The sequence below is a fragment of the Bubalus kerabau genome, chromosome 5, assembly GCF_029407905.1.
Source record: "Bubalus kerabau isolate K-KA32 ecotype Philippines breed swamp buffalo chromosome 5, PCC_UOA_SB_1v2, whole genome shotgun sequence".
Taxonomy (NCBI): domain Eukaryota; kingdom Metazoa; phylum Chordata; class Mammalia; order Artiodactyla; family Bovidae; genus Bubalus; species Bubalus kerabau.
Genome location: NC_073628.1, coordinates 6012101 through 6022459, shown reverse-complemented (window position 1 = coordinate 6022459; position 10359 = coordinate 6012101).

The window sequence follows — 10359 nt, the reverse complement described above, 5'->3', positions numbered from 1 at the left end:
AGTCCCCATTCCGTACATCTGCCTGGGGGGCTGCCCAGGCTGCGAACTGCACACGAGAGGGCAGTGAAGGTGCCGGGGGCCCACCGCCCCTGGAGGCAGCGCTCAGCCAATGACAGGGGGCAGCTGGTGGGTAGGTGACATTACGAGGCCTGGGCTACCATCTCCCACAGGCCACAGCCAGGCTAAGCTCCGTGGCACTCTGTGGTAGTTTTTTTGTTGCTGTTGTTTTTTAATTTATTCGTGGCTGCACTGGGCCTCCGTGGCTGCACATGTGTTCTCTCCAGTTGCAACAGTAGGGGCTACTCTTCGTTGCGATGTGTGGGCTTCTCTTGCCGTACTTTCTCTTGTTACAGAGCACAGGCTCTAGGGCATGCTGCCTCAGCAGCCCCAAGTTCCATTCACTCAGTTGTGTCCGACTCTGTGACCCCATGGACTGCAGCATGCCAGGCCTCACTATCCATCACCAACTCCTGGAGTTTACTCACTCATGTCCATTGTGTCGGTGATGCCATTCAACCATCTCATCCTCGGTCATCCCCTTCTCCTCCTGCCTTCAATCTTTCCTAGCATTAGAGTCTTTTCAAAAGAGTTAGCTCTTCACATCAGGTGGCCAAAGTATTGGAGCTGCAGCTTCAGCATCAGTCCTTCCAATGAATATTCAGGACTGATTTTCTTTAGGATGGACTGGTTGGATCTCCTTGCAGTCCAAGGGACTCTCAAGAGTCTTCTCCAGCACCACAGTTCAAAAGTATCTATTCTTAAGTGCTCAGCTTTATTTATAGTCCAACTCTCACATCCATACATAACTACTGGAAAAACCATAGCTTTGACTAAACAGACCTTTGTTGGCAAAGCAATGTCTATGCTTTTTAATATGCTGTCTAGGTTGGTCATAACTTTTTTTCCAAGGACCAAGCGTCTTTTAATTTCATGGCTGCAGTCACCATCTGCAGTGATTTTGGAGCCCCCCAAAATAAAATCTGTCACTGTTTCTACTGACTCCCCATCTATTTGCCATGAAGTGATGGGACCGGATGCCATGATCTTAGTTTTCTGCACGTTGAGTTTTAAGCCAGCTTTTTCACTCTCCTCTTTCACTTTCATCAAGAGACTCTTTAGTTCTTCACTTTCTGCCATAAGGGTGGTGTCATCTGCATATTTGAGGTTTTGATATTTCTCCCAGCAATCTTGATTCCAGCTTGTGCTTCATCCAGGCCAGCATTTCTCATGATGTACTCTGTATATAAGTTAAATAAGCAGGGTGACAATATACAGCCTTGACGTACTCCTTTCCTGATTAGGAACCAGTCTGTTGTTCCATGTCCAGTTCTAATCTGTTGCATACAGATTTCTCAAGAGGCAGGTCAGGTGGTCTGGTATTCCCATCTCTCTCAGAATTTTCCAGTTTGTTGTGATCCACACAGTCAAAGGCTTTGGCATAGTCAATAAAGCATAAGTAGATGTTCTTCTGGAACTCTCTTGCTTTTTCAATGATCCAACAGATGCTGGCAACTTGATCTCTGGTTCCTCTGCCTTTTCTAAAACCAACTTGAACATTTGGAAGTTCACAGTTCATGTACTGTTAAAGCCTGGCTTGGAGAATTTTGAGCATTACTTTGCTAGCGTGTGAGATGAGTGCAATTGTGCGGTAGTTTGAGCATTCTTTGGCATTGCCTTTCTTTGGGATTGGAATGAAAACGGACCTTTTCCAGTCCTGTGGGCACTTCTGAGTTTTCCAAATTTGCTGGCATATTGAGTGCAGCACTTTCACAAATCTTTTAGGATTTGAAATAGCTCACCTGGAATTCCATCACCTCCACTAGCTTTGTTCATAGTGATGCTTCCTAAGGCCCACTTGACTTCGCATTCCAGGATGTCTGGCTCTAGGTGAGTGATCATACCATTGTGATTATCTGGGTCATGAAGATCTTTTTTCCATAGTTCTTCTGTGTATTCTTTCCACTTCCTCTTAATATCTTCTGCTTCTGTTAGGTCCATGCCATTTCTGTCCTTTATTTTGCCCATCTTTGCATGAAATGCTCCCTCAGTTCAGTTCAGTTCAGTCGCTCTGTCATGTCCGACTCTTTGTGACCCCATGAATCGCAGCACGCCAGGCTTCCCTGTCCATCACCAACTCCCGGAGTTCACTCAAACGCACGTCCATCGAGTCAGTGATGCCATCCCTCCATCTCATCCTCTGTCGTCCCCTTCTCCTCCTGCCCCCAATCTCTCCCAGCATCAGGGTCTTTTCCAATGAGTCAACTCTTCGCATGAGGTGGCCAAAGTACTGGAGTTTCAGCTTTTCAGTTTTTCAGTTTTCAGTTTTAGCTTTTTCTTTCCTTCCAAAGAAATCCCAGGGCTGATCTCTTTCAGAATGGACTGGTTGGATCTCCTTGCAGTCCAAGGGACTCTTCAAGAGTCTTCTCCAACACCACAGTTCAAAAGCATCAATTCTTCAGCGCTCAGCCTTCTTCACAGTCCAACTCTCACATCCATACATGACCACAGGAAAAACCATAGCCTTGACTAGACGGACATTTGTTGGCAAAGTAATGTCTCTGCTTTTCAATAGGCTATCTAGGTTAGTCATAACTTTCCTTCCAAGGAATAGGCGTCTTTTAATTTCATGGCTGCAGTCACCATCTGCAGTGATTTTGGAGCCCCCAAAATAAAGTCTGACACTGTTTCCACTGTTTCCCCATCTATTTCCCATGAAGTGATGGGACCAGATGCCATGATCTTCGTTTTCTGAATGTTGAGCTTTAAGCCAACTTTTTCACTTTCCTCTTTCACTTTCATCAAGAGGCTTTTTAGTTCCTCTTCACTTTCTGCCATAAGGGTGGTGTCATCTGCATATCTGAGGTTATTGATATTTCTCCCGGCAATCTTGATTCCAGCTTGTGTTTCTTCCAGTCCAGCATTTCTCATGATGTACTCTGCATATAAATTTAATTTTCTTGAAGAGATCTCTAGTCTTTCCCATTCTATTGCTTTCCTCTATTTCTTTGCATTAATCACTGAGGAAGTCTTTCTTATCTCTTCTTGCCATTCTTTGTAAATCTGCATTCAAATGGGTATATCTTTCCTTTTCTCCTTTGCCTTTCACTTCTTTTGTTTTCACAGCTATTTGTAAGATCTCCTCAGACAACTGTTTTGCCTTTTTGCATTTCTTTTTCTTGGGGATGGTCTTGATCCCCGCCTCCAGTACAATGTCAGGAATCTCCATCCATAGTTCCTCGGGCACTCTGTCTATCAGATCTAATTCCTTGAATCTATTTCTCACTTCCACTGTATAATCCTAAGGCATTTGCTTAAGGTCATACCTGAATGGTCTAGTGGTTTTCCCTACTTTTTCCAATTTAAATCTGAATTTGGCATTAAGAAGTTCATGATCTGAGCCACAGTCAGCTCCCGGTCTTGTTTTTGCTAACTGTATAGAGCTTCTCCATCTTTGGCTGCAAAGAATATAATTGATCTGTTTCGGTATTGACCATCTGGTAATATCCATGTGTAGAGTCTTCTCTTGTGTTGTTGGAAGAGGGTGTTTGCTATGACCAGTGTGTTCTCTTGGCAAAACTCTATTAGTCTTTGCCCTGCTTCATTCTGTACTCCAAGGCCAAGTTTGCCTGTCACTCCAGGTATTTCTTGACTTCCTACTTTTGCATTCCAGTCCCCTATAATGAAAAGGACATCTTTTTTGGGTGTTAGTTCTAGAAGGTCTTATAGGTCTTCATAGAACCGTTCAACTTCAGCTTCTTCAGCATTACTGGTCAGGGCATAGACTTGGATTACTGTAATATTGAATGGTTTGCCTTGGAAATGAACAGAGACCATTCTGTCATTTTTGAGATTGCATCCAAGTACTGCATTTTGAACTCTTTTGTTGACCATGATGGCTACTCCATTTCTTCTAAGGGATTCTTGCCCAGAGTAGTAGATATAATGGTCTCTGAGTTAAATTCGTCCATTCCATTGCATTTTAGTTTGTTGACTCCTAAAATGTCAGTGTTCACTCTTGCCATCTCCTGTCTGAGCACTTCCAATTTGCCTTGATTCATGGAACTGACATTCCAGGTTCCTATACAGTATTGCTCTTTACAGCATCACACTTTACTTCTATCACCAGATACATCTACAACTGGGGATTGGTTTTGCTTTGGCTCCGTCTCTTCAGTCTTTCTAGAGTTATTTCTCCACTGACCTCCAGTAGCATATTGGGCACCTACCAACCTGGGGAGTTCATCTTTCAGTGTCCTATCTTTTTGCCTTTTCATACTGTTCATGGGGTTCTCAAGGCAAGAATACTGAAGTGGTTGGCCATTCCCTTCTCCAGTGGATCCTATTTTGTCAAAACTGTCCACCATGACCTGTCCATCTTGGGTGGCCCTACATGGCGTGGCTCATAGTTTCATCTAGTTAGACAAGGCTGTGGTCCATGTGATCAGAATGGTTAGTTTTCTGTGATTGTGGTTTTCAGTCTGTCTGCACTCTATGGAGAAGGATAGGAGGCTTATGGAAGCTTCCTGATGGCAGAGACTAACTGAGGGGGAAACTGGGTCTAGTTGTGATGGATGGGGCCATGCTCAGTAAATCTTTAACCCAATTTTCTGTTGATGAGTGGGGCTGTGTTCCCTCCCTCTTATTTACCTGGGGCCAAACTATGATGGAGGTAATGAAGATAATGGTGACCTCCTTCAAAAGGTCCCATGCAAGCACTGCTACACTCAGTGCCCCCGACCCTGCAGCAGGCCACCACGGACCCACGCCCCCGCTGGAGACTCCCGGACACTCATGGGCAAGTCTGGGTCAGTCTCTTGTGGGATCACTGATCCTCTCCTGGGCCCTGATGCACACAAAGTTCTGTTTGTGCCCTCCAACAGTCTATTTCCCCAGTCCTGGGTAAGTTCTGGCAGCTCTACGGTGGGGTTAATGGCGACCTCCTCCAAGAGGGCTTATGCCATACCCAAGTCTGCTGTGCCCAGAGCCCCTGCCTCTGGAGCAGTTCACTGCTGACCCCTACCTCCATAGGAGATACTCAAACACAGTTCTGCCTCAGTCTCTGTGGGGTCTCTGGGTCCTGGTGTGCACAAGGTTTGTTTGAGCCCTCTGAGCGTCTCTGGCGGGTATGGGGTTTGATTCTAAACATGATTTCGCCCCTCCTACCATCTTGCTGGGGCTTCTCCTTTGCCCTTGGACGTGGGGTATCTCCTCACAGTCGCTCCAGCACCATGCAGCCAGTAACCCCATGGGATATGGAATCTTCCCAGACCAGGGATTGAACCCATGTCCCCTACATTGGCAGGCAGATTCTTAACCACTGGGCCACTAGAGACATCCCCTGTGTGGTGGTTTTGATGACAGGCCCTCTATTAAGGGCCTTCTTCCCTTCCTTGTCTATTCATCCTCCTCCCCTGTCTGGGCTCCCCAGGACCACTTCCCAAATAAACTTATACTTGAATCTTTGTCTCAAGGTGTGCTTCCAGATGAACTCGAACTCAGGTGTTGCTAGTGGTAAAAAACCCGCCTGCCAATGCAGGAGACGTAAGAGACATGAGTTTGATACCTGGGTCAGGAAGATCCCCTGGAGAAGGGAATGGCAACCCACTCCAGTAGTTTTGCCTGGAAAATCCCATGGACAGAGGAGCCTGGCGACCATAGGGTCACAAAGAGTCAGATATGAATCAATTGACTTAGCATGAACTCAAACTAAGACAGACACAGTTGCTTACATGAAGACCAGGGCCGGCTGTGCTTGTCTTTCTATGCCCAATGCTCACTACAGCACCTGGCACTAAGAACCGTAGTGCAATCCTTCCAAATTCTTCCACGGATTCCGCATCTGCACGGGAGCCTGACAGCGTTCTCAGCCTTTAATTAACAGGATGAAAGCCTCAGCTTGTCAGAGTTCCTGGGTGCAAACCATAGAGATTGACTCCAGCTAACCAAAGCAGAGAGGAATTTAATAGCTGTGAGCATGTGCAAGGGTAATGGAGGTGGTGGTAGCCGTGGCTCCCAGAACGGACTGGGGGCTGAGGGACCAGGTTTGGGTTGGTAGGAAGCTCTGGAGCTCTGTGACCCCACTGCCAGTGACTTAGTAGGAATAATCTCCGCTTTCCCCCACATCCTAAAGTCTCCTGCTTGGGTGTCAACATCATGCAAGAGAGGGTCTGCTGGGTCAAACCTACGACACAAGCCACCCCTAGCTGCACGAGGTGAGGGGCCGAGGGCCTGGCCCCTTCAGTTTCCGCAGAGGGGAGACCACCAACGAGGGGTCTCCAAGATAGAGAGCCTGGGGTACCTTTAAGAACAATGTCTTTGAATAGGGTTGGAGGGGGACCACTAGGAAATGCAATGTTCACCAGCTTTGCTTTTTTCAAATTTTATTTGGTTGTGCCGAGTCTTAGTTTCAGCCATCAGAATCTTTAGTTGTAGCATACAAACTCTTAGATCTGGTTCCCTGACCAGGGATCAAACCCGAGCCCCCTGCCTCGGGAGTGTGGAGTCCTAGCCACTGTCCAGTGGAAATCCCTTCCCCAGGTTCTCCTTGTTCCTTCTCTCCCGCTCACAGGGCAAAGCACTGACTATGTGAGTTTTGCTGCAGGAATCTAGCCTCCAGCAATGAATGGCCTGCTGCCTGCCTGGTGCTGTTGCCAAAGCTGCTTTTCCCAGCTCTTGCCTGGAGCACAGGATAAAGTTCTCTCTAAATCTTTTGTGCCTATCAGTGACTAACCCATTCCCACCCAGAGCTAAACTTGCCACCAACTCCTTCTCCTCAGGCCCTCTTGCTTCTAACCCCACCCACTTGGCTGGGTCCTTCCAAAGTAACTCAACATCCCCCACCTCCTTTGAGTTACTTTTAATAGTTGATGGTTACTCTTGCCAATTCCACCTCTTTCCTGGCAATCCTTCTCATCTACTGGGGTCCTGCTCTCACATTATCTTCACTAACATTGAGTGAGTGAGAAAATGGCTTTGTTTATTTTTTCACCTTTTTTTTTTTTAACTTTTTATTTTGTATTGGGGTATAGCCGATCAGCAATGTTGTGATAACATCAGCTGAACAGTGAAAGGACTCGGCCATACTCAGTATACATGTATCAAAAATGGCTATTTTCCAGGCCTGATTCCAGACACAGCGGAGGAAACGAGTACATGCAGCCTTCAGGGGGTTTCCTCCCCTGGAGGGAAGAATCAGACACACTGGAGACTTTTAGCGCCAAGAGGGCATGCAGTAAAAATATGCCCGTCCAGGTGGGTGGGTGCTGTGGGAATTCCCAGGGGGCAGCAGGGAAGACCTGGTGCCCAGGTTTGGGGGCAGAGCAGGGGGCAGGAGGAGCATAGCAAAGCCTGACTGGAGAGGAGGATCAGGTAGGCGACCTCACCCTCACAGGGGAGTCCAGGGGAAGCTCTGACGGGGAAGCTGCTGGCCAGGTGGTGCCGGCAGAGGCTCTGTTTATCTGTCAGCTGGGGCATCGTGCCCTGCTCCCGACTCGAGGCTCTCCGTTTTTGTGCAGGGCACCTGCCTGGGTCCTCACTGACCTCTGTCTCGACTTGCGGTCACAGGAAGTGGGCTTCCCTCTATCACTGGCACTGCTTCTCTCTCCAGGGAAGCGAAGAGCACTAAGGCGTGGCTTCTGTTAGGCAGGAAGGGGTTGAAATTCAAAGCCGACAGCAACTGCCTCCTTCACCCCGGTTTTCAAGTGTAAACTCATCCTGCCTCTTGCTGCCATACCCGCCAATGATCTCCCTGACGACCTCTCTCCGGGGTCAGAGGAAGGAGTGTCTTCTCTCAGCTGGCACTCATCTGGGGGCCAGTCGGCCACCCTGACTGTCCCCCACTCCCTTATCCCTATTTCCAGGTTCCATTTTCAAGCCCTTTCTCTCTCCTGGCATCTTCTTGTAGGCTACACACAAGCATGTTTCTTTCCTTCTGCTCTTCTCTTCACAGCCTGTTTCTTGAAAGAAGGGTGTAGGCGCCCCCTCTTTTCTAACTTTCCAGTCATTCTTGGCTGGTTGCGTTGTGACTCTGCCGCTCCCAGCTGCGCTGCCACTGCTGGCAAAGGTTGCCAGTGACATCACAGTGGCTCCTCATCCAGGGCTGGTCCTCCCGTCTCATTTCACCCCTCAACTCCTCCCTCCGGCTGAAGCTCTCCACGCTGCTTTCATCCTCTGTCCTACCTCTCTGGTCTTTCCTTCTCAGCTGTTTCCACGGGCTCCTCTTCCCGAGTGCTGCGTCCTACACCCATTCATTCTTCGAGCAGTAACTGAGCACCCACAACGGGCCAGGCACATTCCTCCCAGATGGAGCTGTCCCTGGAGTTCCAGACTCCTTCTACACTTTCCATGGGCCATCTTGTTCCTTTCATGGGATTAACCTGGTGCTGCTGATTCTTGGATCTCCAAATTGGGTGCAGACTGCTCTCCACCACAGTCCTTACAGAGCCTCTCAGCCTTGACCCCATCTCTTGATCCACCTGGATTTCCCACTTCAGAGTTCTTTCTGAAACCTAAATTTCACCTTGTCATTGTCCTGCTTCCATGACCATCGTGGGTTGCCCCTGCCTTGGGAGGACACTCTCAGCTTTGTCTGACCGGCCTCGCCACCTCAGCCACTCTGGCCTGCTTTTTGAATATACCGATGCCCATTCCCACTGAGGGCTCTGGTCAAGTTGTCGTCTCTCCCTGGAATGTTCCTTTTTTGTCATACAGTATCAACTCCAATGTCACCTTCTCACAGAAGCTTTCCTATTTTCTTTTTAGACTTTATGTAATAAATTTGCTATGGGGCTCCCAACTGACTGCAAGCTCAGTTTATTTCACAAACTTGTCTATAAGCATCTACTATGTTCCAGGTGCTGTTCTAACCCTGTGAATGTTAAACTCGAAGTCAGATCCTATAACAATGGCCATGAGGAGGAATTCTTAATCCTTTTTACAAATGAGGAATCTGAAACTGGAGCTCTATGGCTCGAGCAGGGTGCCAAGCTCACTGCGAGGGTCCCGGCTGGACCCTTACACCATGTTGCCTCCCAAAGCATCTGTCTTGTTCACAGCGTTCGCAGTGCCTACAGCAGTGCCTGCTACCTAGTAGGTATTTGGTATTTTCTACCTGGATAACCAAACACCCATTCCCTTACAAAGGACAAATCCCCATCCACTTGCTGAATATGGTGGGAGAGGTCCTCTAGGCTAGGGTTACCTCTGTAGGCTGAGTCCTTGTCAGCTGTCCTGCTGTGTCTAGAGCACACCAGGTATGGGAAGCACCCTTCCTCCACCATCTTCTTGGTGAACCTCAAAACCTCAGTAACTTTAAGCATCACCTCCTCCATGACACCTTCCCTGCCTGGACACCCCTCCCCCCGGCAGAATTGGCCCCTCCCACCTTTGTGTCCTCATAGTATCCTGTCCTTGCTGTTGTTTAGCCGCTAAGTCCTGTCCAACTCTTTTTGTGACCCCCCCATGGACCACAGACCATCAGGCTCCTCTGTTCATGGGATTTCCCAGGCAAGAATACTGGAGTTGGCTGCCGTTTCCTTCTCCAGGGGACTTTCCTGACCCAGGGATCAAATCTGTGTCACCTGCATTGCAGATTCTTTCCCGCTGAGCCACTATGGAAGCCCTCCACAGTATCCCATACAGACCTCCTATCTATCCTGCATAGACCTGGTGTCCATTGCAACGCTTGTCTTGGTTTACACTTGATGTGCGTATAGTTATTATTAGACCCTTTCGTTGTTTCAAAGGGTCTCAGTTTGGAGGCTAATTTATACAGTCAGCTGCCCCACCCCAATGACGTCTCACTGGCACTCACCTTGCAACCCGTGCCAAGCACACTGTCTCAAACAGGCAGGTGCTCTCTTGGAGGAAGGAATGAAAGAGCAAACATTTGATCTGATGGTGAAAAATGTCATCAGTTTGAGGAGCAGCAGGAAAAGCAGCTATGAGAAGACATGGTTCCAATTTCATTACTAAACTAGTTGCATGACCTCAGCCAAACTGCTTAACATCTCTGGGACTCAGACTGCCAGGTTTTAACTGAGCAGGTCGGGGTAAATAACCTCTGAGTTCCATCCAACCAACTCTAAGACTCTGTAATTCACACTAATATCCCCTTTAAATAGAGGAGGACCTAGTAGGCACTGTACGGAGAAAGTTAATGTGACACTGAGAAACGCAGCATGAAGAGAGGTGGGGTACTCCTACCTCCCCTGGGGCTCCGTGGGAATTCTCTTTACTTCTCCCTTCCCAACTCTGCCATGCTGCTGCTTGTCTATGAAGGTTGGCATTTTCAAAGTGGCATTTTTTTTTCTTCTCTAAATAGTAAGCTCTTTGAGGGCAGGGTCCAAGTCTTATACTTTA